General features: G+C 36.1%; 1 protein-coding gene across 1 annotated transcript in view; it reads right to left on the reverse strand.

Moving 5' to 3' along the window:
- The window catches only part of ASAP1 (ArfGAP with SH3 domain, ankyrin repeat and PH domain 1), a 722,698-nt gene that overhangs the window by 628,575 nt on the left and 69,635 nt on the right, over positions 1 to 24,488 (reverse strand). The window lies entirely within an intron of this gene.

Raw genomic sequence — 24,488 nt, forward strand, 5'->3', positions numbered from 1 at the left:
TCCTTGTACCCATGGGCAGCGCTGCGGAATCTGTTGGCGCTTTATAAATAAAGAATAATAAAATAATAATGTTAAAAAATGGTCTCAGTAGGCTTTTGTGTAAAGACAGGGGTAATCTAATTAGGTCTGCTCTCACTAGAAGCTTAGCACATTTGATTGGGTTGTGGCTTCAATTAGCAAAGATAGCTATTTCATATAAACATATACCTAATAAAGGCACCTTTCCTATAAATTTTAATCCCAGCAGCTGGTATAACAAGTCATTGTAAAAACAACAAAGGGGAAACCAATTTTACAGTATAATGTTCCTTTAAGTATATCTAAAAATGGCATTAGGTTGTTTTGTCTATGTTCTTTGTTCTTTGTAAAAAGTCTTGAAATAGTTTTAAAATAAAACCTACGAGGTAAATATTTCCAGCATTAATGTTACTAAAGCTCAAGTACAAGGGATAACCACAGACTTGTAATACGGTCATGAGCTTCAACTTTGTACTTATCATTGAAAACTTGCACACCAGTCACAATATTTTTTTCATTCCCAAATTGTAATACAGGTTGTAGTGGTAAAAATATCACAACTTCCCGATCATGTTTGCGCTCCTTGTGGTTACAGTTGCGCTCCACTTGTAATGTAGGCTATATGAGGCACTCAATTTTGAGTTTAACATCCCTTTAAGAGAAATACATATTGTTGTAATCTGTAACACTAATTATTTATTCACATCAACTACAAATAATGTGCATGAACACTGACAGGAGAAAAAAACAAAAACAATCTATATTATCATGGCTCCTAGAGCAATGAATTGTAGTAAAAATAGCTAGACTAATCTATCTGGAATCAATTACTGCATATTTGTGTTATGCTATACCATAAAATAATCTTTTTGTTATCATGGAAGTCAATTTGGAACCGTGACTTCCCCCTCTTCCCGCTATATGTATAGTAGGAGTCTTCAATATTCAACAAAACACAGACATCCTTTTCCGTTGCTTAGACTCTTTATGGATAACTTGTTACATATCTGTCTTGTCTATTACTGCAAATTTGACAGATGACTCTTTTTGTATTACTCTGAATGCCATTTTCTTAATGTATGCCTTCTGCTTTCTAGGAAATAACATCACGGGTTAACCGTGGGGGACAAATTCCCAGCATTAAGCCCTAAGCAGAAACTTTTCTTGGAGTCAGGACAGACCACGTTATGCTGGGAATATAAATGCATTTATTAAATATTCCTTTCGTTTTAAACCATTTTAATCTCCCTAGGAACATGAACTGCAATAATCTTACTATATAAGCAATCTAAACAGTAGATAATCAATGTCATTTTCAACAAACTGCTTCCCAAATTATTGATGTTTTGCCAATATTGAATTTATTACCACTCTAAAGAGCTTTTTAAATCTAATACAATTTATATTTTAAAAGATCTGTTTCATTTTTCTTAAACGGTTATGAAATGCCAAATTTTTCTTTCATGATTCAGATAGAACATGCAGTTTTAAACAAAAAATGTATGCGATTCTATTATCAAATTTTCTTTATATTCTTTGTTGAAAAGCAGGGTGGTAAGCTTAGGCGTGTGCACGTGCCTGCATCACTGTTTGGCATCAGTTTAACAAGAATGTTATACATTTGGAAAAGCCCGAGATCGCAGCACTTTTTCCAATTATGATAATAGAAGTTAATAAAAATTAAAAAAAATGTATACTCTGAAGCATGAAAGAAAGAAATTGGGTTTCATGTCCTTTTAATGCACTATATTATTTTTTATTTCTTACGCAAATAAAATTATAGGCTCATTGAATTAAAGAAATCATTCATATGAACTGGCTGCATTTAAACTATTCATTAAATGATATTTAAACTAAGAAGAAATGCATGTTTTTACATAATTAATCCTAAGGACCAGATGCTTACTAGATGATGAGGACAATCCCCACATATCTGTTCTTGGACAGACTCCCACCTCTACAAATATGAAAGCAATTACTGGTGTTATTTATTAATTGACCATCTGTTTTTTATTGTTGCTGTTCTTTTATAAATAATAATAACAAATAATAATCACTTGATACATTTTAAGGTTCCATTGATTGACATGCAGATGGAGAATGTCCCAAAGCACAGAACCTGTCCACTCAGGTTTTCGGGAGCAACTGCATTCTCTTGTGTAAAAAGAGCAGGGCTTGTCAATCATCTCAGATGAATGAGTCTGGGATTTTTGAAGTCACAAGATTAGGAGGCAGCTTTCTAAAGATTGTTGGTTCTTATAGGGAGACTTTTTATCATGCAATTGTTGATTATACAATTCAACTGTATTTAATGTTTTCTTAACTTGATGTTGCAGGATGGCATAAGAAGCTTGCCCCAAATCTGCATCTGCAACTTCATAAACTTAGCCTTTAATCTGATCATTTTGATGCATGAAAGTTACAACTGGCTTAAATAACTTTATAGTTTTTTGTGTCTTATATATCTGTTAAATCTGTATATATCTTTACTATTGATTAATTAATATAATTCATGTGATGATAGATGGTAGTAATTTGAAGTTAAAACGCAGAAGATGTTGGGGGTAATTTGTGACCGTAGCGCTTTATAGAGGGGATGTTAGGTTTATGGAGAGACTTTTTGTGGAACTAGTTGGAACAACTGTATTTATGGATTTTAGTGCTGACATGGATACTCAGATTCAGGCTATATATTGTCTGCAGATAAAAATGTAATGTCTATTGGTTCAAGTTTTATAAGATTCATATGAGTTAATGCTGGTTTTTTTGGCCTTTACCGATGTTATATTTCCCATGTAGCAATATATGGATAACTGAAACATTTTAGAGGAAGCAATAGCTAACATGTATAGCGCCCCACAGTGGCTACTTTGTGATTTTTTTTTTAATTTGTGCACATAATAAAACGATTTACAAAACCAGGCGCATGATTTAACCAATCATCTGCAGCTTAAAGCAAATTGTGTGTACAGTTTTTGAATTTTATCTGAATGATTTTTTAAAGGAACAGTAAAGTCAAAAAATGAAACATCTTTCCATTCTACTTCTATTATCTTATTTGCTTTAATCTTTTGGTATCCTTTGTTAAAACACACCTAGGTAATATCAGGAGCAGCAATGCACTTCTAGAGCTAGTTGGTGATTGGAGGCTGCACATTTATGCCTCTTGTCATTGGTATGAGTTCAGCTCGCTCACAGAAGTGCACTGCTGGTCCTTCAACAAAGGATACCATGAGAAAAGGGCTTGATTGGGACCAAAAATAGGCTTAGGTATTTTAAGGATGAACAGCCCTCCCCTCCCTGTTTTTTTATTTAACTATACCTCAAAGTTAACTAGTATAATATACTAGTTTGATTTACAAAAAATAAAATAAATTAAAGTTTGTAACACCCTTCTGTTGCTGTTTTTTGTAAATTCGCTGCCATTAAATAGTAAAGTAGAATGTTATAAAAAAAAAAAAAAAAAACTGAAACGGAAGCTATTGAAGTTCACACTTAAACATTAAAGAATAACCGCTTATTGCTTATCAGCCTGTGAAGTCACAGTTAATCAAAATAACAACCACTGGCTCTGCATCACGCACAAATAATAATGCTGGTGATTAGAAGGGACTACAGTCACTGGCCAGCAACTGGCCCTGGCCCACCTGGCAAATGCCCTCTATGCCCTATGTTCAATCCAGGCCTGCAAGAGTAAATTTTATATTATTAGTAAACTGAAATGTTCCTTAAAATTGTATGCTCTCCTCTATGCGAATCATGAAACAAAAAGCTTGGGTTTCATATATCTTTAAATCAGAGAGAGATATTTTTAATTAGGTTATATTTTATTTTGGGTATGCCTTAAAAAGATATAATGACGACTACGCATGACATACGCATGACATTATTGCTAGTAAGTACACATCTTCTCTAAAGGTGAATGGTCAATGTTTTCAATATGAATAATGACTTGAATAATTTAATTTACTGCATAAAAACTAATTTACAAGGAGAAAAAAGATTTAATGGCTACTGATGCGCACATTGGCCGGCATTTATTAACTGCGGGACGGACAGTGTTCGCTCACGTGAACCTCCCCGCCCAGGATCGCAGAATGCGGGCAACGTATTGCAGCAATACACTGCCCATATTTAACATTGCACAAGCATTTACTTGTGCAATGCCGCCCCCTGCTCACACTAGCCCAATTAAAGAATAACCGCTTATTGCTTATCAGCCTGTGAAGTCACAGTTAATCAAAATAACAACCACTGGCTCTGCATCACGCACAAATAATAATGCTGGTGATTAGAAGGGACTACAGTCACTGGCCAGCAACTGGCCCTGGCCCACCTGGCAAATGCCCTCTATGCCCTATGTTCAATCCAGGCCTGCAAGAGTAAATTTTATATTATTAGTAAACTGAAATGTTCCTTAAAATTGTATGCTCTCCTCTATGCGAATCATGAAACAAAAAGCTTGGGTTATCTTTAAATCAGAGAGAGATATTTTTAATTAGGTTATATTTTATTTTGGGTATGCCTTAAAAAGATATAATGACGACTACGCATGACATACGCATGACATTATTGCTAGTAAGTACACATCTTCTCTAAAGGTGAATGGTCAATGTTTTCAATATGAATAATGACTTGAATAATTTAATTTACTGCATAAAAACTAATTTACAAGGAGAAAAAAGATTTAATGGCTACTGATGCGCACATTGGCCGGCATTTATTAACTGCGGGACGGACAGTGTTCGCTCACGTGAACCTCCCCGCCCAGGATCGCAGAATGCGGGCAACGTATTGCAGCAATACACTGCCCATATTTAACATTGCACAAGCATTTACTTGTGCAATGCCGCCCCCTGCTCACACTAGCCCAATGGTGCATGAGTAAGGGTTTGTCAACCCCCCTGGGCGATCATACCACTACTTATTAACTTTAGGCTGCAGCTTGATAAATGGGGACCTTTGTGTGTTCAACGTACACACTTTATTTATTCATGACCGCATTGTTATTGACTAATTAGGAAATCATGGGCACATTTAAAGAAAACGCATGTTCGATGAAAAAAAAGAAACAAAAAAACTTTGCATAGCTACTCTGGGTCTTCGTAAATATGAAATTAGAGAAACAAGCATTATTTAACTGAGACTGTGGAACTATTCTATATGATCAAAAAGTTAAAAAATGGATACTCATGTTGAATGAAGAGGGATAAGTGCGTCAAGATTAAGGTCACAATGCTTTGCATGTATGGCATTTTATGAAATTACTTTTTTAAATGTTGTAAAACGGTATTAACATTACAAAAGAAAAGCAGGTTTGTGAGCCTAGATTTTTTTTATCGTATCTCTATTTGTTAGTCATATCTGTACTAAAGCATTCATTTGTAGAAAAATGCTTTCACACAGAGTAACAATAGCCACTGAAACAAAGTGTCACTGTATTGCCTAGCAACCAGGGGTGTGTTTAGGCATTGGTCCACAAAGCGGAGGCTAGGGTGACAAAGAGATGCAGTGTTTCTCGTAAATTCTCATTATGTTATACATAAAAAAATATCCCTCCTAATTGAGTCCTTTGTTTTTTTTGTGTCGGCATAAAACAGCACAGTATAGAAATAATCACATACATATAGTTATTGACAGCAACTTTCTTTTGTATGTAAAATTGTGTCAGAATTTTGTTCTTGTTGGTATTGTGCTCTTGCTTATTTTAAAAGGGCCAGTAAACCTACAAAATAATGTTATATAATTCTGCACATAGTGCACAATTATATAACATTAGCTTAGCGGCAACTTTATAAATCAAAAGCTTTCAGAGTTTTTTTATTCCGAAATTGAATTTACCTGAACTCCGGTCCAGGCTCTACTGAGCGGGTCTTGTTTTTCAAAAGCGTTTCATGAGCACGCTGTCTTGTCACAGTGCGCCCAATTGAGCCATTAAACTGAATGTAGCTCGCTCCCGCTATTAGACCTTAGCGGCAGTGAGCTACATTCAGGAGTTCAGGTAAATTCAATTTTGGAATAAAAAATCTCTGAAAGCTTTTAATTTATAAAGTTGCTGCTAAGCAAATGTTATATAATTCTGCACTATGCACAGAATTATATAACAATATTTTGTAGGTTTACTGGCCCTTTAACCCCTTAACGATCAGCGCTGTACAATGCTGGTCGTTATGCCCTCAAGGACCAACAACGTACCCTGTATGTCACTGCAGTCCTGGGCTTCTCTCTGCCAGCAATCTCGCTCAAAATTGTGAGATTGCGCTATTTCTGCATGCCCCATGAGTGGGGCACTGCAGAAATAGAGTTGCAGAGTTACCGAAGCAGAGAGGGCCACTCTGTGAAGAAAAGAGAAAAAAATGACAGCTGTATGATAATACAGTAACGCATAAGATGTAAAATAGCAAACGAATATCTCTTCCCTGCATTTTTAGGCAAAACATTTACTATATTGTCCTGAATATTTTCCTAATACTCAGGGACCACAAGGGGACAGCATAGAACTCAACATCATAGAAATCCGAATGAAAACCTTAATGAAAATACATCAAAGTTATATTTGCAGTGACCATTGAAAAATATTAATTTTTATAGGATATTTAATTATTTTTATTTCCTGCAAGAAATGCAAGCAACACCTTTTTGTGTTTTATTCTATCTCTCATAAATAATATAAATAGTTTATGTTTTGTATTTTCTTGGCAATTTCCTGATGTACATATGAAACGATCTGTTCTAAAAAATCAAAGGGAAATAATAATACAGGGTTAACATGCTTATATGCATAACTATGTGTTTAACTTCCTCAAAGGGGTTAAACGCATGGTTAAACGGGCATACTCAAAGGTTTCTATCAAGGATATAAAAGAAAAGTTGTTCAAGGGACACTAAACCCAAAATTTTTCTTTCATGATTCAGATAGAGCATGCAATGTTAAACAACTTTCTAGTTTACTCCTATTATCAATTTTTCTTTGTACTCTTGCTATCATTATTTAAAAAGCAGTAATGTGATACATAGGAGCCAGCCCATTTTTGGTTGAGAACCTGGGTTATGCTTGCTTATTGGTGGGTAAATGTAAGCATCCAATAGGAAAGCACTATCCATGGTGCTGAACCTAAAATGGGCTGGCTGATAAGATTTACATTCATGCTTTTAAAATAAAGATAGCAAGAGAACAAAGAAAAATTGATAATAGGCGTAAATTTGAAAGTTGCTTAAAATTTCATGCTCTATCTGAATCATGAAAGAAAACATTTGGGTTCAGTGTCCATTTAAAATAGTTATATATTTTTTATAAAAGGGTTAAGGTAAAGATGTCTAAATTTGAAGTGAAACTATTAGGAAGTACATGATTTTGTGTACAGTTTTTCATGGGATCTTGCTCACTGGCTGATAGGGCCCTTGTATAAAAAGTTGGTTTATTCAGCACAGGAACTTTAAAAAAAAAAAGAAAGAAAAAGAACACTTTTTAAAGATAGGACAGAGAAATTTTTTTTGAGTATCCAGACATCCCAACCTGCAAAAGCTAATTTCAGGGAGGTGGCTTCACCCACTACTGCGCCGCCCCCCCTCCTCCCCCCAGTTATATATTGGACACCTTGAAACCCTAAATAAGATAGGGACTTATCATTAAAGTAGCTTCCCACTAAAGGCACATTAAAAAAGTAGCTTTATTGCACAACCACATACAACAAACCTATTTTCCAGTGATTGTACGCTTGTTGAATGCTTAAATATTTTAGAATACGAAGTTTAATTACGTGCTGTAAATAAGGTAGTATTTGTGTTTTTATTTTATTTAAATCAGTGGGGGCTTTTTGGTTACTGATGCTTTCTTTGAGGCTTCTATAATGTCCCAGCAACTAAAGGCAATCCTTAAAGAAACACTTTTCTGGATTTGGGCCACATTGGATCATGGTACTTGGAGTTTCAGGGAGATTGCATTCCATTTGCTGGCATCAGGGAGTCACTATTACAATCAGGGAGACTCCCTGAACTTCAGGGAGAGTTGGGATGTCTGAGTATCATTTTCTTCAAATATTATGTATCGTGCAATGTTCCTATAACATGTATAAATGGTAATTGGTAGTTATTTGCATATGCGACTTCTGATTGGTTCACTGCTCAGGAATGGCAATGATCTGCCTTAGAAAATATTAAATATATTGTTTTGAGCAGAGATTTGCACAATAATAAAATGCTCTAACAAATTAGAGCATTTAATTATTACAATTATTTTTCCCCTAAAAATTGCTATGTGCATTGCTGATTAAAATAATATTGACCAGGTATACTCTGCATGCAGCTGGTCTCCCCTCTTCTTTAGAGTAAGATTACAAGTGGAGCATTATTTAGCTCTCCCGCTCTTGCGTTAACTCCGCTAGAGGTTAACATCAATTATTACAAGTTGAAATGAAAAAGTTATCACTCGCGCGCTAACCGATTTTTCACAAAAAGCCAAAGTAACGCCTAGATTTAGAGTTGGGCGGTAGCAGTGAAAACCAGCGTTAGAGGGTCCTAACGCTGGTTTTTACCGCCCTCTGGTATTTAGAGTCAGTCAGGAAAGGGTCTAACGCTCACTTTCCAGCCGCGACTTTTCCATACTGCAGATCCCCTTACGTCAATTGCGTATCCTATCTTTTCAATGGGATCTTTCTAACGCCGGTATTTAGAGTCGTGGCTGAAGTGAGCGTTAGAAATCTAACGACAAAACTCCAGCCGCAGAAAAAAGTCAGTAGTTAAGAGCTTTCTGGGCTAACACCGGTTTATAAAGCTCTTAACTACTGTGCTCTAAAGTACACTAACACCCATAAACTACCTATGTACCCCTAAACCAAGGTCCCCCCACATCGCCGCCACTCTATTAAAATTTTTTAACCCCTAATCTGCCGACCGCACGCCGCTGCCACCTACGTTATCCCTATGAACCCCTAATCTGCTGCCCCTAACACCGCCGACCCCTATATTATATTTATTAACCCCCTAATCGGCCCCACTCAACGTCGCCTCCACCTGCCTACACTTATTAACCCCTAATCTGCCGACCGGACCGCGCTGCTATTATAATAAAGTTATTAACCCCTAATCCGCCTCACTCCTGCCTCAATAACCCTATAATAAATAGTATTAACCCCTAATCTGCCCTCCCTAACATCGCCGACACCTAACTTCAAACATTAACCCCTAATCTGCCGACTGGAGCTCACCGCTATTCTAATAAATGTATTAACCCCTAAAGCTAATTCTAACCCTAACCCTAACACCCCCCTAAGTTAAATATAATTTTTATCTAACAAAATAAATGAACTCTTATTAAATAACTTATTCCTATTTAAAGCTAAATACTTACCTATAAAATAAACCCTAATATAGCTACAATATAAATTATAATTATATTGTAGCTATTTTAGGATTAATATTTATTTTACAGGCAACTTTGTAATTATATTAACCAGGTACAATAGCTATTACATAGTTAATAACTATTTAATAGTTACCTAGTTAAAATAATTACAAAATTACATGTAAAATAAATCCTAACCTAAGTTACAATTAAACCTAACACTACACTATCAATAAATTAATTAAATAAAATACCTACAATTATCTACAATTAAACCTAACACTACACTATCAATAAATAAATTAAATTAAATACCTACAATTATCTACAATTAAACCTAACACTACACTATCAATAAATAAATTAAATACAATTCCTACAAATAAATACAATTAAATAAACTAACTAAAGTACAAAAAATAAAAAAGAACTAAGTTACAAAAAATAAAAAAATATTTACAAACATTAGAAAAAAATTACAACAATTTTAAACTAATTACACCTACTCTAAGCCCCCTAATAAAATAACAAAGACCCCTAAAATAAAAAAATGCCTTACCCTATTCTAAATTACAAAAGTTCAAACCTCTTTTACCTTACCAGCCCTTAAAAGGGCCCTTTGCAGGGCATGCCCCAAAGAATTCAGCTCTTTTGCCTGTAAAAAAACCCCATACAATACCCCCCCCCAACATTACAACCCACCACCCACATATCCCTAATCTAACCCAAAGCCCCCTTAAATAAACCTAACACTAAACCCCTGAAGATCTCCCTACCTTGTCTTCACCTCACCGGGTTCACCGATCGGTCCAGAAGAGGGTCCGAAGTCTTGATCCAAGCGGCGGCTGAAGAACTCCATCATCGGGCTGAAGTCGGAAGTCCATCATCGGGATGAAGTCTTCTATCAAGCCGCATCTTCAATCTTCTATATTCCGGAGCGGAGCCATCTTCTTCCCAGCCGACGCGGATCAAACCTCTTCAAGCGACGCCTACTAGCCGAATGACGGTTCCTTTAAATGACGTCATCCAAGATGGCGTCCCTCGAATTCCGATTGGCTGATAGGATTCTATCAGCCAATCGGAATTAAGGTAGGAAAATTCTGATTGGCTGATGGAATCAGCCAATCAGAATCAAGTTCAATCTGATTGGCTGATCCAATCAGCCAATCAGATTGAGCTCGCATTCTATTGGCTGTTCCGATCAGCCAATAGAATGCGAGCTCAATCTGATTGGCTGATTGGATCAGCCAATCGGATTGAACTTGATTCTGATTGGCTGATTCCATCAGCCAATCAGAATTTTCCTACCTTAATTCCGATTGGCTGATAGAATCCTATCAGCCAATCGGAATTCGAGGGACGCCATCTTGGATGACGTCATTTAAAGGAACCGTCATTCGGCTAGTAGGCGTCGCTTGAAGAGGTTGGATCCGCGTCGGCTGGGAAGAAGATGGCTCCGCTCCGCTCCGGAAGAAAGAAGATTGAAGATGCGGCTTGATAGAAGACTTTATCCCGATGATGGACTTCCGACTTCAGCCCGATAATGGAGTTCTTCAGCCGCCGCTTGGATCAAGACTTCGGACCATCTTCTGGACCGATCGGTGAACCCGGTGAGGTGAAGACAAGGTAGGGAGATCTTCAGGGGCTTAGTGTTAGGTTTATTTAAGGGGGGTTTGGGTTAGATTAGGGGTATGTGGGTGGTGGGTTGTAATGTTGGGGGGGGTATTGTATGTTTTTTTTTTTACAGGCAAAAGAGCTGAATTCTTTGGGGCATGCCCCACAAAGGGCCCTTTTAAGGGCTGGTAAGGTAAAAGAGCTTTGAACTTTTGTAATTTAGAATAGGGTAGGGCATTTTTTTATTTTGGGGGTCTTTGTTATTTTATTAGGGGGCTTAGAGTAGGTGTAATTAGTTTAAAATTGTTGTAATTGTTTTCTAATGTTTGTAAATATTTTTTTATTTTTTGTAACTTAGTTCTTTTTTATTTTGTTGTATTTATTTGTAGGAATTGTATTTAATTTATTTATTGATAGTGTAGTGTTAGGTTTAATTGTAACTTAGGTTAGGATTTATTTTATATGTAATTTTGTAATTATTTTAACTAGGTAACTATTAAATAGTTATTAACTATTTAATAGCTATTGTACCTGGTTAATATAATTACAAAGTTGCCTGTAAAATAAATATTAATCCTAAAATAGCTACAATATAATTATAATTTATATTGTAGCTATATTAGGGTTTATTTTACAGGTAAGTATTTAGCTTTAAATAGGAATAATTTATTTAATAAGAGTTCATTTATTTAGTTAGATTTAAATTATATTTAATTTAGGGGGGTGTTAGGGTTAAAGTTAGACTTAGCTTTAGGGGTTAATAAATTTATTAGAGTAGCGGTAAGCTCCTGTCGGCAGATTAGGGGTTAATACTTGAAGTTAGGTGTCGGCAATGTTAGGGAGGGCAGATTAGGGGTTAATATTATTTATTATAGGGTTATTGAGGCGGGAGTGAGGCGGATTAGGGGTTAATACATTTATTATAGTAGCGCTCAGGTCCGGTCGGCAGATTAGGGGTTAATAAGTGTAGTTAGGTGGAGGCGACGTTGGGGGCGGCAGATTAGGGGTTAATAAATATAATATAGGGGTCGGTGATGTTAGGGCAGCAGATTAGGGGTACATAGGGATAATGTAGGTGGCGGGGGTGTACGGAGCGGCAGATTAGGGGTTAAAAATAATATGCAGGGGTCAGCGATAGCGGGGACGGCAGATTAGGGGTTAATAAGTGTAAGGTTAGGGGTGTTTAGATTCGGGGTACATGTTAGAGTGTTAGGTGCAGACGTAGGAAGTGTTTCCCCATAGGAAACAATGGGGCTGCGTTAGGAGCTGAACGCGGCTTTTTTGCAGGTGTTAGGTTTTTTTTCAGCTCAAACAGCCCAATTGTTTTCTATGGGGGAATCGTGCGCGAGCACGTTTTTGAAGCTGGCCGCGTCCGTAAGCACCGTTGGTATCGAGAGTTGCAGTGGCGTTAAATTATGCTCTACGCTCCCTTTTTGGAGCCTAACGCACTGAAAACCCAGCCATTCTGTGAACTCTAAATACCAGCTGTATTTAAAAGGTGCGGCCAGAAAAAAGCACGCGTAGCTAACGCACCCCTTTGGCCGCAAAACTCTAAATCTAGGCGTATGAATATTAAAACTAACACCCCACTCGCGCGCAGACCCGATCACAAATTCTCAAGTGCGCTAACCAGACATGAAAATATGAATATTTCACATTCACATAGAAGAATATGTTCTATTTATTCATAAATATACATATTTCTAATGGTGCATATGATTATATATAGGTTTAGATATATACAGATATATATATATATATATATAGGAATATCTATTTATAATAAAATAATTATAAATAAACATATTCTCCTATGTTAAGAACATTGGAATGTGAAATATTTACAGTAAATTCATAGTTAAAACCTTTATTAAATATGAATATTGCATAAATATGTTTTTCAATGTTTTCATCTACGACTGCAAAGGGCTCCAATATATACATTTGTATTTATGTGTTTATATGTGTATATTTAGCTGTACACACATATAAACATATATATATATATATATATATATATATATATATATATATATATATATATATATATATATATATATATATATATATACATACTGTATATATCCGATAGCAGTAACGGCATTCTCCTGTCTTTTTTTGTAAATCCACATTTAATACAAAAAAGACCGGAGAGTGCCGTTATTGCTATAAGTACTAATCGTAGAATAACGTGAGTGCTTGATTGGTTTTATATATATATATATATATATATATATATTAATATATATATATATATATATATATATATATATATACAAATAAATATATGTTAAAGCCCTTTGCCCAGCCTGAGCATATTTACTTCAATTGCACTTGAGCAATCATCTTTACTTTCAACTTGTAATACGTTTGCTACTTCTGACGCGTACAAACAAACTCAATATCGCTTGTGCACAACAATTAGCCACTCGTAATTTGGCCCTTAATGTTTTGATCCCCTCATTGCTGGGGGATAATATATAGTACAGGCAGTAACTTTGATTTTCTTTAAAATATCATTTTTTTTAACCAAATAACCATTCAAATATCCAAATATATAATGTCCCTAGGCTATATTCTGTAAAACATAGATGCGTCTTATATTCTAATATACTTTATATGCCAAAAAATATTGAAAATATGCCTTACTGACTCATGGTTTTAATTACACAAGACATTACATTGAGCCATGTAATAAACCCCTTGGATCTAGAAAAAAAAAATATAAAAGAATTTTGGCTGTAGATAGTGTTGGCCTCATTAATTATGGATACAAAATCTGTCACAAACAGCTGAGGAAATATAGAACATTGTGCTTTGTTTTTGTCTAGCACTTAATTACTTTTTTACTATTTGTAATAATACAATTGTATACAGTCAGTGGTTTAGCTATCTCTCATTTATATTCTGCAAAATCCCTTTCTAATCAATCAGAGTTTTCTTTATCTATATTGCTTATAATTCTTTTTCAGTTTGTTTTTGTTTCTTAAGTGACGTAACGTTTTCGTGTGCCAAATAAAAACCCTTTTGATCTCAAGCTGGTCTGGACTTATTGATACAGATACTTTATTTACAATCATACAAGTTTTATATTGGCTGCTTATTTGAAATGCCTTTTGAGGGGACTTCAACAACATGTTTGCAAGCCCTTTGATCCTAGATAAGCAAAGAGGAACTTTTAGGAGGCACACCAAAAGATCTACAAAAGTCTACATATATACAGGTGGCCCTCAGTTTACAATGGTTCAATTTGCACCATTTCAGAATAACAACTTTTTTTTCAGTCATGTGACTGCTATTGAAAAGCATTGAGAAGCAGTGCATTGATTAAAATAGCCAGTAGGTGGAGCTGTCCGCTTGTGTTGCAGCAAAGATATGTAAGCCAAGCAAACTGAAATTAATCTGTTTAACCAGACCTGAGCTATCAAGCAGCTTGCAAAGCAACAAGATCTTCCTGTCTATAAATCAGTCCAGATTGGAATTCATACAAAGAACTGTTTGCATAAAAATGCAAGTAAGGTCTGTGTTGTGTGATTATGTTATTAGGTTTATAATGCTGTTTAGCAAATGTTTTTGTTCATTTAACTTAGTTTAATTATACATTCTGTGTTGTGTAATTATTTTATTAGGTTTATAATGCTGTTTAGCATCTAAAGTCTTCATTTCAAAGCTTTAAAAATAATGTATTGGGTGTTACTTATGCCAATTTTGAGAGGGGCCTGGAACCTAACTCCCTCAATTCCCATTGACTTACATTATAAACTGGGTTTCAATTTACAACGGTTTCGATTTACAACCATTCCTTCCGGAACCTAAGCCTGGCGTAAACTGAGGGCTACCTGTGTATATATATATATATACACACACATACATATATGTACAAGTGTAATACTTTATTTTAGTATGTTTTACATGTGTTTTGTTATACTTTCTTCTAGATCTATTATGTTATCTCAGGTCTTAAGTCATTTCACTGCTCTTAAACATTATCTGGTAATTCCAAGATGTGATGGTGCGCTAATCTTATCGCTATCCCACAATCTTGATAGCGCACCCTGTGCTATCAATAGTAGGCCAGCAATTGTAATGTTTTAATATTATTTCTGTGGTTTAGCTAGTCAGACCGGGGAGACTGACAGCTTCTGCCCGCGCGTGATTGGGTATGCGCGGTGGTGGGATTGCGCGCAATCTCAAAGGAGAGGTGGTCGAACAGGGGAGAATATGTCCACCCGAGATTGATAAATTGAGCCCATAAAGTACTTTTAATTCCTCTTCCTGTAACAGTAAGGCATCCTACTGGTAAGCAATGAGTAAAGCAATTTGGGGATACAAATCTTTATTCTATAAATATACTTAGAAATAAACAAGTAAAAAAACTGTTTCATATGCTTAATTTACTGACTCAACATTTCCTGTTTTTTTCCATGAATCTTTATAACAAGTCATTCGAAACCTACATTTTCCACAGTCCAGCTGTTTCCTGTAAAAACATCAAAAACTGATCAGTACAAATCTGGTTTTGCAGAGTTTAACCTTTGAAAATATTGCATCACTTGCACTAATTTCAATACTTGATGAAGTCACAAAAATAAATCTAATGCAATATAAAGTCTTCATCTACCACCAGCACACACTTTTGATTTACATTTGAACTTCAGTGGAAGCAATGCAGTACAAATAATATTAGAGACATATATATATATATGGTCTGAGGACGGGGATAACATCCCAAAACATGGTGGTAGTATACTAATTTTCCTGCATTAATGACCAGTAAATACAGTAGATTTGCATAATCAACAAATGCATGATAACAAGACAATGCAATAGAACTTAGTCTGAACTTCAGATGAGTAGTATTTTTTTTCCTGACAAATTTGAAAGTTATGTCTTTTTCCACTGCCCCTGTATCATGTAAAAGGCATCAGCCAATCACAAATGAATATACACATATTCTGTGAATTCTTGCACATGAACAGTAGGAGCTGGTTGTTAAAACAGTGTAAATATAAAAACACTATGCACATTTTGTTAAGGGAAGTAAATTGGAAAGTTGTTTAAAATTACCTGCTCTATCTGAATCATGGAAGTTTAATTTTGACTTGAGTATCCCTTTAAATGCTCAAATTACATTTGGAAAATGTGCAGAATATGTACAATGTATGCAGTGCACCTAGCTCCCCCCACTGCATCCATAAGGGGCTGCATTAATTATAAAATAGACATGGGCAATTCGTTTTGGACAGATTTGGGCGTATTTGGAGATTCAGATGAATCTGAATTTCCGAATCTGCACCATAACGAAAATGCCGAAAAATAACTGTGTTTTTTTTTTTTTACATCTTTTTTTTACATTTATCTTTAATGGGCTGTAAAAAAGCTGGGGGGTGGGGTTTTTTGTAATGTTATGTGGTATTTGTTTTAATTTTTAAAGGGCTATTTTAAGGGCTATTGGTAGATCATTATAAATAAGTTTTTTTTTATTTTGGATTTTTTTTTAAAACAAGGATATTAGAATTGGAATAATTTTTATTATTTTGGATAATTTTGTTTGTTATTTTTTGTAATGGTAGTTTTTTTATTTTATTTGTATTCTTAATGGGCTGTAAAAGAGCTGAATGCCCTTTTAAAGTGACCATACAAATGCCCTTTTCGGGGCAATGGATAAATTAGTTTTTTTTTACTTAGTTTTTTTTTTTATTTGGGGGGTTGGGTGGGGGGGGGGTTGTAATGTTAGGGGGTATTTGTTTTAATTTATTGGCAAAGAGCAATTAACTTTAGGGCAATGCCCAACAAAAGGCCCTTTTAAGGGCCAATAGTAGTTATTACAAATTAGATTAGATTATTTTTATTTTGGGGTGTGTTATTTTTTTTAAACAAGGTATTAGTATAGGAATAACTTTTATTTAGTTTGTTATTTTTTGTAATGGTATTTTTTAATTTTTTTCTAATTTTAGTGTTTATTATTTTTAGTAATGTTAGGTTTTTTTTTTTTTTGGTTTTTTTTTACAATATAAGGAAATTAATTTATTTTTGCATTGAGTGCTTGCAATATTTAAAGAAATACTGAATACAAATCTTGAAAATGTTGTTTAAACCCTTAAAACATCCTAACAAGGTATTATGTAGTTTATTTTACCTGCATAGGCATGAAGTCAGACAATTTAATACTTTTGGCAATTGGCAAACGTGTATATTTTAGGCTATATAACAGTATAAATTAATACAATTTGCTACAAAAGAGAGTAAAGTGGTCCAAAATCTATTGAAATTTAGTGTTTGCATAGCAATATATAGAAGATGGGATATTCTAAAAATTCAGTCTAACAAAATCTAGTCTAGTGCCAAGGTTATTGAGTTACATGAAGTATACTTATGCCTATTTTATTAGATGTGAATAACTTCCTCTATCAATAGTCACTGTATTTTTTAATTGTATATTCCATTAGATATGTAAAACATTTTTTTTTTTTATTGAGGAAAAAAGAAATGTATACAAGTCAAATAAAGAAGGCAATACATATCATAAAGAAAATGCAATACAACATTCACATCTTGCCCAGAAATAATGATAGTCCTCTTTTTTTTTTCAGCCCCTAATAAAAAACACAAGTACAGACCACTCTTGGGCCTTATCTGATATCTTAAAGAGAGTCCAGGGGTTCATATTGAGTATAAAATAAAAAGGAAAACAAAAATATGAAGGTATAACATGCACACAAAGAGTTAAATATTCAAGAAAGTGCATCATGGACTGAACCTTCCATCATCAGTCTGGAGAAGGGTTTAATAAGCATACTCTATAATTTATGTTTTAGAGAGTGGCAACATTGTGCTATGAAAATTATTGCCCCTTATATTCCAATCCTGGAAGTTAAAAGTATTAATAGTGCAAAATAACTTAATTACAACAACCAGGTTTGCTTTATATTTGAGTCTTATGTGGCCCACAAGTGAAACATATGAGTGTAAATTGCTGTCTCTCTGCTCATGCCGTTTATGCAATATGATTAATATTAAAGCCCACAACACTTTATGGAATGTAAAGTATTATCTACTACGCTCGCTGCCCCGGCCGCTGACCACCGAGCTAATATATATTATGGCGTGTTATGGGTATAGATAGTATTATCCAAAAGTGCGCTTTTATTGCTTAATATGTTCCCCCAGGGACCCCCCACGTATCCCCAGTGGAAACAGACAAATCAGCATAGCATTATTAGGAGATTAATACAGAGACAGCAACCCAGTGACATTTATAACAAAACTATTATGTTATTATCATAAAGCGATCCTGTGGAACCATGTAATGTACCTTAGTTGCCAATTACCACATGCAATACACACGAAAAGCAGTTAATATAAACCTGCAAACACAACAAATGGCTAGAACACCAACAACATTAAAACTTGAATAAATGTTTGTACTTTATAGACTGGAGTTCAGAGTTGTATTAAGCCCCAGGCTTTGTTCACCCGTTTGGGAGCTCTCCAGCAGGATTATACAAGTCTCCATACAGAGTGTTAGGAGAGTGGCTCTGTAGGAGCAGGAGGGTATTATATGTGATCTCCGGATCACACATTAATTGAAGATAGTCCATCATTGTTTGGGGTGCCTCCGGAAGTGAATGGTGTAGGTTAAGGGAGCCCGGTATAACCGCTAATGTGTGCAATAATTTCAGCTCAGCCACGGCCTCATGGGGGTCCCCCCCGAATCCTCCTCCAGCCGCCATTAGATTATGTCCCTTCACCCACTGGAGCCAGACAGGCTTACCGGGTGGGTCCGGAATCTCATGTTTTATTGGGTCCCTCAGATCCGATGTTGTTGCGTGTGGGCCAGTTGCTATCTCCACTATCGGCATGTCCCTCCGCAGTTCACAAGGTGAGATGGTTGCTGAAGACTCTTCATGTTTGCTAGCTGTGTCAAGGGAGATCTTTTCAGTGTTGTCAGCAGCTGCTAGGGTAAAGTGCTCCAGTAGTATTTTGTACGGGGCTTTGTCGATCAATTGCTGACACAAAAGTTCAAACCTGCGCCATCGTGTTTGGAAGCTATCTTGTACCTCTGCCTCTCCAGAGGTGGCCATCTTGACCATGCGGTGTTAGGCGCGGTAAGCTCTTTTTTATTTTTTTGCTATGAGTTCAAAAAAGTCAGTTAAGCAAGTCCACAAATGAATAGTTACATGTAACTCGATGTGCTATTGTTCAGATAAAGTCAGTAGGGCAGATACCTGCTGCCTGCACTGAATACCCGAAGAAGCCGGGGGAGGTCGTTACCTACTAGCAGGCCGCCGCCTTAGGTCTTGATCGTCCGAACTACAGCTCCAATAACACGTAGATGATATAATATAATCACCCCAGCTTTAGTGACTATTATATGTGAAGGTATATGGATGTTTTCGTTGTTAGGTGCCCTTAAATCGGCGGATTATAGAGAGATCCTTTAGAGCTAATAGTAGATGCGTCCTGTTAGGTACGCTGCTCGGACACGCCCCCGTTAGGTTTTTTTTTTGTATTTTTTTTTTAAACAAGTAATATGTCTTTTTTTAATTTAAGCTTAGGTTTTATTTTTATTTCACCGGTAAGTTTGTAATTATTTTTAAATAGGTAGTTAGCTAATAATTGTAACTTTACTTAAGGTCTATTTTAATTATGTTAAAGTTAGGGGGTGTTAGGTTTAGGGGTTAATAGTTTAATTTAGCTAGTTATGATGTGGGGTAATGGTGGTTTAGAGGTTAATTATTTTGTTTAGTGTTTGCGATGTGGGGGGGGGCGGTTTAGGGGTTTAATAGGTTTATTTAGTTTTGGCGATGTGGGGGGCCAGAAGTTTAGAGGTTAATAGGTTTAGTTATTGTTGGTGATGTGGGGGGGAGTGGCGGTTTAGACTTTAATAGGGTTAGTTAGTGTTGGCGATGTGGGGGGGCAGCGGTTTTACAGGTTAACAGCTTTATTTAGTGTTGGCAATGTCGGGGAACGGCGGTTTAGAGGTTAATAGGTTTAGTTAGTGTTGGTGATGTGGGGGGTGGCGGTTTAGGGGTTAATAGATTTAGTTAGTGTTGGCAATGTGGGGGTGGCGGTTTTGTGGCTAATAGCTTTATTTAGTGTCGGGGAATGGCGGTTTAGATCATTTTGTTTCAGCAAATTAGTTTTTCAGATCCATTCGTTATTTCGGATCCATTCTTTATTCATATTCATTATCCTATTGTAAGCTTTAGAATAGAATAATGAATATGAATAACGAACGGATCCGAAATAACGAATGGATCCGAAACAACGATTTAACTTAACATAACTAATTTGCCAAAACGATTTTTTTTTTTTAAACTTAACTAATTTCCCGAAAATAAGTTATCTATTTTACTAATGAAAAGGAAACGAAACAAATTGAATTTTTTAGCGTTGCACATTTCTAAAAGTGTTTGCTTTTATCAGAAGCATTTTTTCCAAACATAAACATATTGCAATATGATTTAATTGTAATTGCTATGCACTGCTGTACCTTTCAAATACCTGTTTTATGTTCCTTTAAGTTTTAGCCATGCCCCAGCCAACACTGACCAAAACTAGGGTTCTACAGTTCTTCACAATTTTCACCTTCATTTATAGGTGTAAGAAATCTTAGCCACAGTGCTATTTAGAGAAGATGATGTTTCCCTGTCACCTGCAGGCCTGTCCATCAGACCAATGCACACGCAGAACTATTAAATCATATGTAGCAAAGTACCCTAAATCTTTGAGTATGTCCGTAAATATTCATAAGATTCCACATTGCAAACATGGGCTCCCTCTGTTTCTGTAGATGCAACTTGTAACCTACTAAGAGGAGGAAGAAAAGATAAAAAAACCCCCTCTTTTTACAGATGTCTAATTTCATAGCATGTATGTGTGATGACATTGCCATGTGCTGTTGGTTCCTGGCTGCAGACAGTAGGGATAGATCATACAGTACATGATCCTACAATGCTATTGGTTCAGCTGGTATTTACTGGTAATGTTACTAGCTCTGAATGATCAAAACAAATACCTACAATAAAACCCTCACTGCCTTATAGACATAAATATCAGCAAAGTACCAAGGGACCCACAATTCAGTGCTGTCTGTAACCTTTGCTATATTATATAAGTATTTATTGGAAAATCACCTCAAAAAGTACAACAACTTTTCGGTCTATGCGACCTTAATCATCACATTGTAACCTGATGAAGGTCGCATAGACTGAAACGTTGTTTTACTTATTTTGGTGATGTTCCAATAAATACTTTATTGATATATTAAGGAACAGTGCTGCTATTTTTTGGATGATATGCAGTGATATGGATTTATGCTGAGCCCTATAGCGTGCACCTACTTAGCCTAAGGGTGCTGGACACTTAATTGTGACTTTTATAACCTTTGCTATATCATTTTATTTAAAGGGATATAAACCACAGAATTTTTCTTTCATGATTCAGACAGAGCACGCAGTTTTAACAACTTTCTAATTTACTTCTATTATTAATTTTCCATTGTTCTCTTTGGCATCTTTTTTGAAAAGCAGGCACGTATGCTTAGGAGCCAGGCAATTTCTAGAGAAACTATATGGCAGCAGTTTTTGCAAGAATACTATACATTTGCAAGAGCACTAGATGGCAGCCCTATTTCCTGCCATATATTGCTCCAAATGACTACCTAGATATCCGCTAAGCACAGAATATCATGAGAACAAAGCACATTTTTTAATTGAAGTAAATTGGAAACGTCTTTAACAAGTTATGCTCTGTCTGAATCACAAAAGAACATTTTTGGGTTTGATATCCCTTTAACATCAGCTTTTGGATGTTAAACTTACCAGAAATAGGAAACATAAAATAAAATACACAGCTGAATTTAAACTAAATATGTTTTATTTAATTAAAATAAATGGTTAAATATTAAATATACATATATTAAAAAAATACAAAATAATGATTTAAATCATTGTCTGTGTAATAAATATTAAAGGGACAGTCAAGTCCAAAATAAACTTTCATGATTAAAATAGGGTATGTCATTTTAAACAACTTTCCAATTATTTTTATCACCAATTTTGCTTTGTTCTCTTGGTATTCTTAGTTGAAAGCTAAACCTAGGTAGGCTCATATGCTAATTTCTTAGACCTTGAATGCCGCCTCTAACCTGAATGCATTTTGACCACTAGAGGGCGTTAGTTCATGTGTGTCATATAGATAACATTGACAGAGGCGTAGCTAGAAACCACAGGGCCCAAGTGCAAGAATCTAAGAAGGACCCCCCACACCACCAAAAAAGGTGAATTTGATACATATCTTATTTTTTTTTTTTATTTTTTTTTAATATTTAACACAGAAAAAAAATGTGAATCAGATTACATGTCTGTAAAAGGAGGTAACCTATGCCCACAGTCTGTGAGATGGTCTGACCCCCTATTACTGTATATAGTGACACTTTAACCCACCAGTGCTGTATATAGTGAGTTAGTGACACAGTCTGTAATCTGCCGGTGAGATGGATGGCCTGACCCTACTCGCCCCAGTACTTTATAAAGTGACCACAGTAGTCAGTGACATGGTCCAGCTCTCCCGTACTGTATATAGTAACAATGTTTAACCCACCAGTGCTGCATATAGTGAGTTAGTGACACAGTCTGTAATCTGCCAGTGAGATGGATGGCCTGACCCTACCTGCCCCAGTACTTTATAAAGTGACCACAGTAGTCCGTGACATGGTCCAGCTCTCCCGTACTGTATATAGTAACACTGTTTAACCCACCAGTGCTGTATATAGTGAGTTAGTGACACAGTCTGTAATCTGCCGGTGAGATGGATGGCCTGCCCCTACCTGCCCCAGTACTTTATAAAGTAACCACAGTAGTCTGTGACATGGTCCAGCCCTCCCGTACTGTATATAGTGGTACTGTATAGACTGACACTGTTTACTCCCTGCCCCCCCATGCTGTAGTAACAAGGTCTGTAATTTGCTGGTTCCACAAACATACACACACACACATACATGCATAAATACACACACAGTCACAAACATACCTACACACACACACACACACACACACACACACACATACATACACAAACACATACATGCATAAATACACACACAGTCACATACATACATACACACATGCATAAATACACACACACGTATACATGCATAAATACACACACAGATACATACGTACATACACACACACATACATGCATAAATACACACACAGTCACATACATACATGCATAAATACACACACAGTCACATACATACATGCATAAATACACACACAGTCACATACATACACACACACAAATAAACACATAAACACCAATGGGTAAAACAGAAACACTAACCCCTGTAGTCAGAGACACTAGTGAAGCATCATGTCACACTCACATGATATCAGTGCAGGCAGTGGCTGGTCAACATTTTTTATTGACCTCTGCACCCCCTGTAATTCCAACCCTGAACATTGAGCTCATGCACGTGAAGTTACCTAGGAGTTAGCACTGATTGGCTAAAATGCAAGTCTGTCAAAAGAACTGAAATAAGGGGCAGTTTGCAGATGCTTAGATACAAGGTAATTACAGAGGTAAAACCTGTATTATAACCCTGTTGGTTATATAAAACTGGGGAATGGTTAATAAAGGGATTATCTATCTTTTTAATAAAAAATTCTAGTGTTGACTGTCCCTTTAAGCTGGTTTAAGAATACAGTTGTCTTTATTTAACAACGTGCGAGCGGACATAAACCGCTGCTTCATAACCTCTGTTTCTGGCGAGCTTGATAAATATGCTCCATAGACTCATTTTATAGTGATTTTTTGATGCATTAAAACAAACACCTAGATTACGAGTTTTGCGTTAGAGGCTATGTGGTGCTAACGAGCAGTTTTCCCTCACTGCTCACTTACATGCAGCGCTGGTATTACGAGTTTTCAGAAACCCATCGTTAAAAGACAAGAAGTGAGCGTTAAGCAAAATTTTGCTCATTACCGCACTCCAATACCAGCGCTGCTTAAGTCAGCAGTGAGCTGGTCATATGTGCTCATGCACGATTTCCCCATAGGAATCAACAGGGAAAGCCGGCTGAAAAAAAGTCTAACACCTGCAAAAAAGCAGCGTAAAACTCCTTAACGCAGCCCCATTGATTCCTACAAGGAAATAAAAGTTATGTCTACACCTAACACCCTAACATGAACCCCGAGTCTAAACACCCCTAATTTTACACTTATTAACCTCTAATCTGCCGCCCCGACATCGCTGACACCTACATTATATTATTAACCCCTAAGCTGCCGCTCTGGACACCGCCGCCACCTACATTATATTTATGAACCCCTAATCTGCTGCCCGCAACATCGCCGACACCTACATTATATTTATTAACCCCTAATCTGCCACCCCCAATGTCGCCGCAACCTACCTACACTTTTAAACCCCTAATCTGCCGCCCCCAACATCGCCGCCACTATAATAAACATATTAACCCCTAAACCGCCACACTCCCGCCTC

The sequence above is a fragment of the Bombina bombina genome, chromosome 5 (genome assembly GCF_027579735.1).
Source record: "Bombina bombina isolate aBomBom1 chromosome 5, aBomBom1.pri, whole genome shotgun sequence".
Taxonomy (NCBI): Eukaryota; Metazoa; Chordata; class Amphibia; order Anura; family Bombinatoridae; genus Bombina; species Bombina bombina.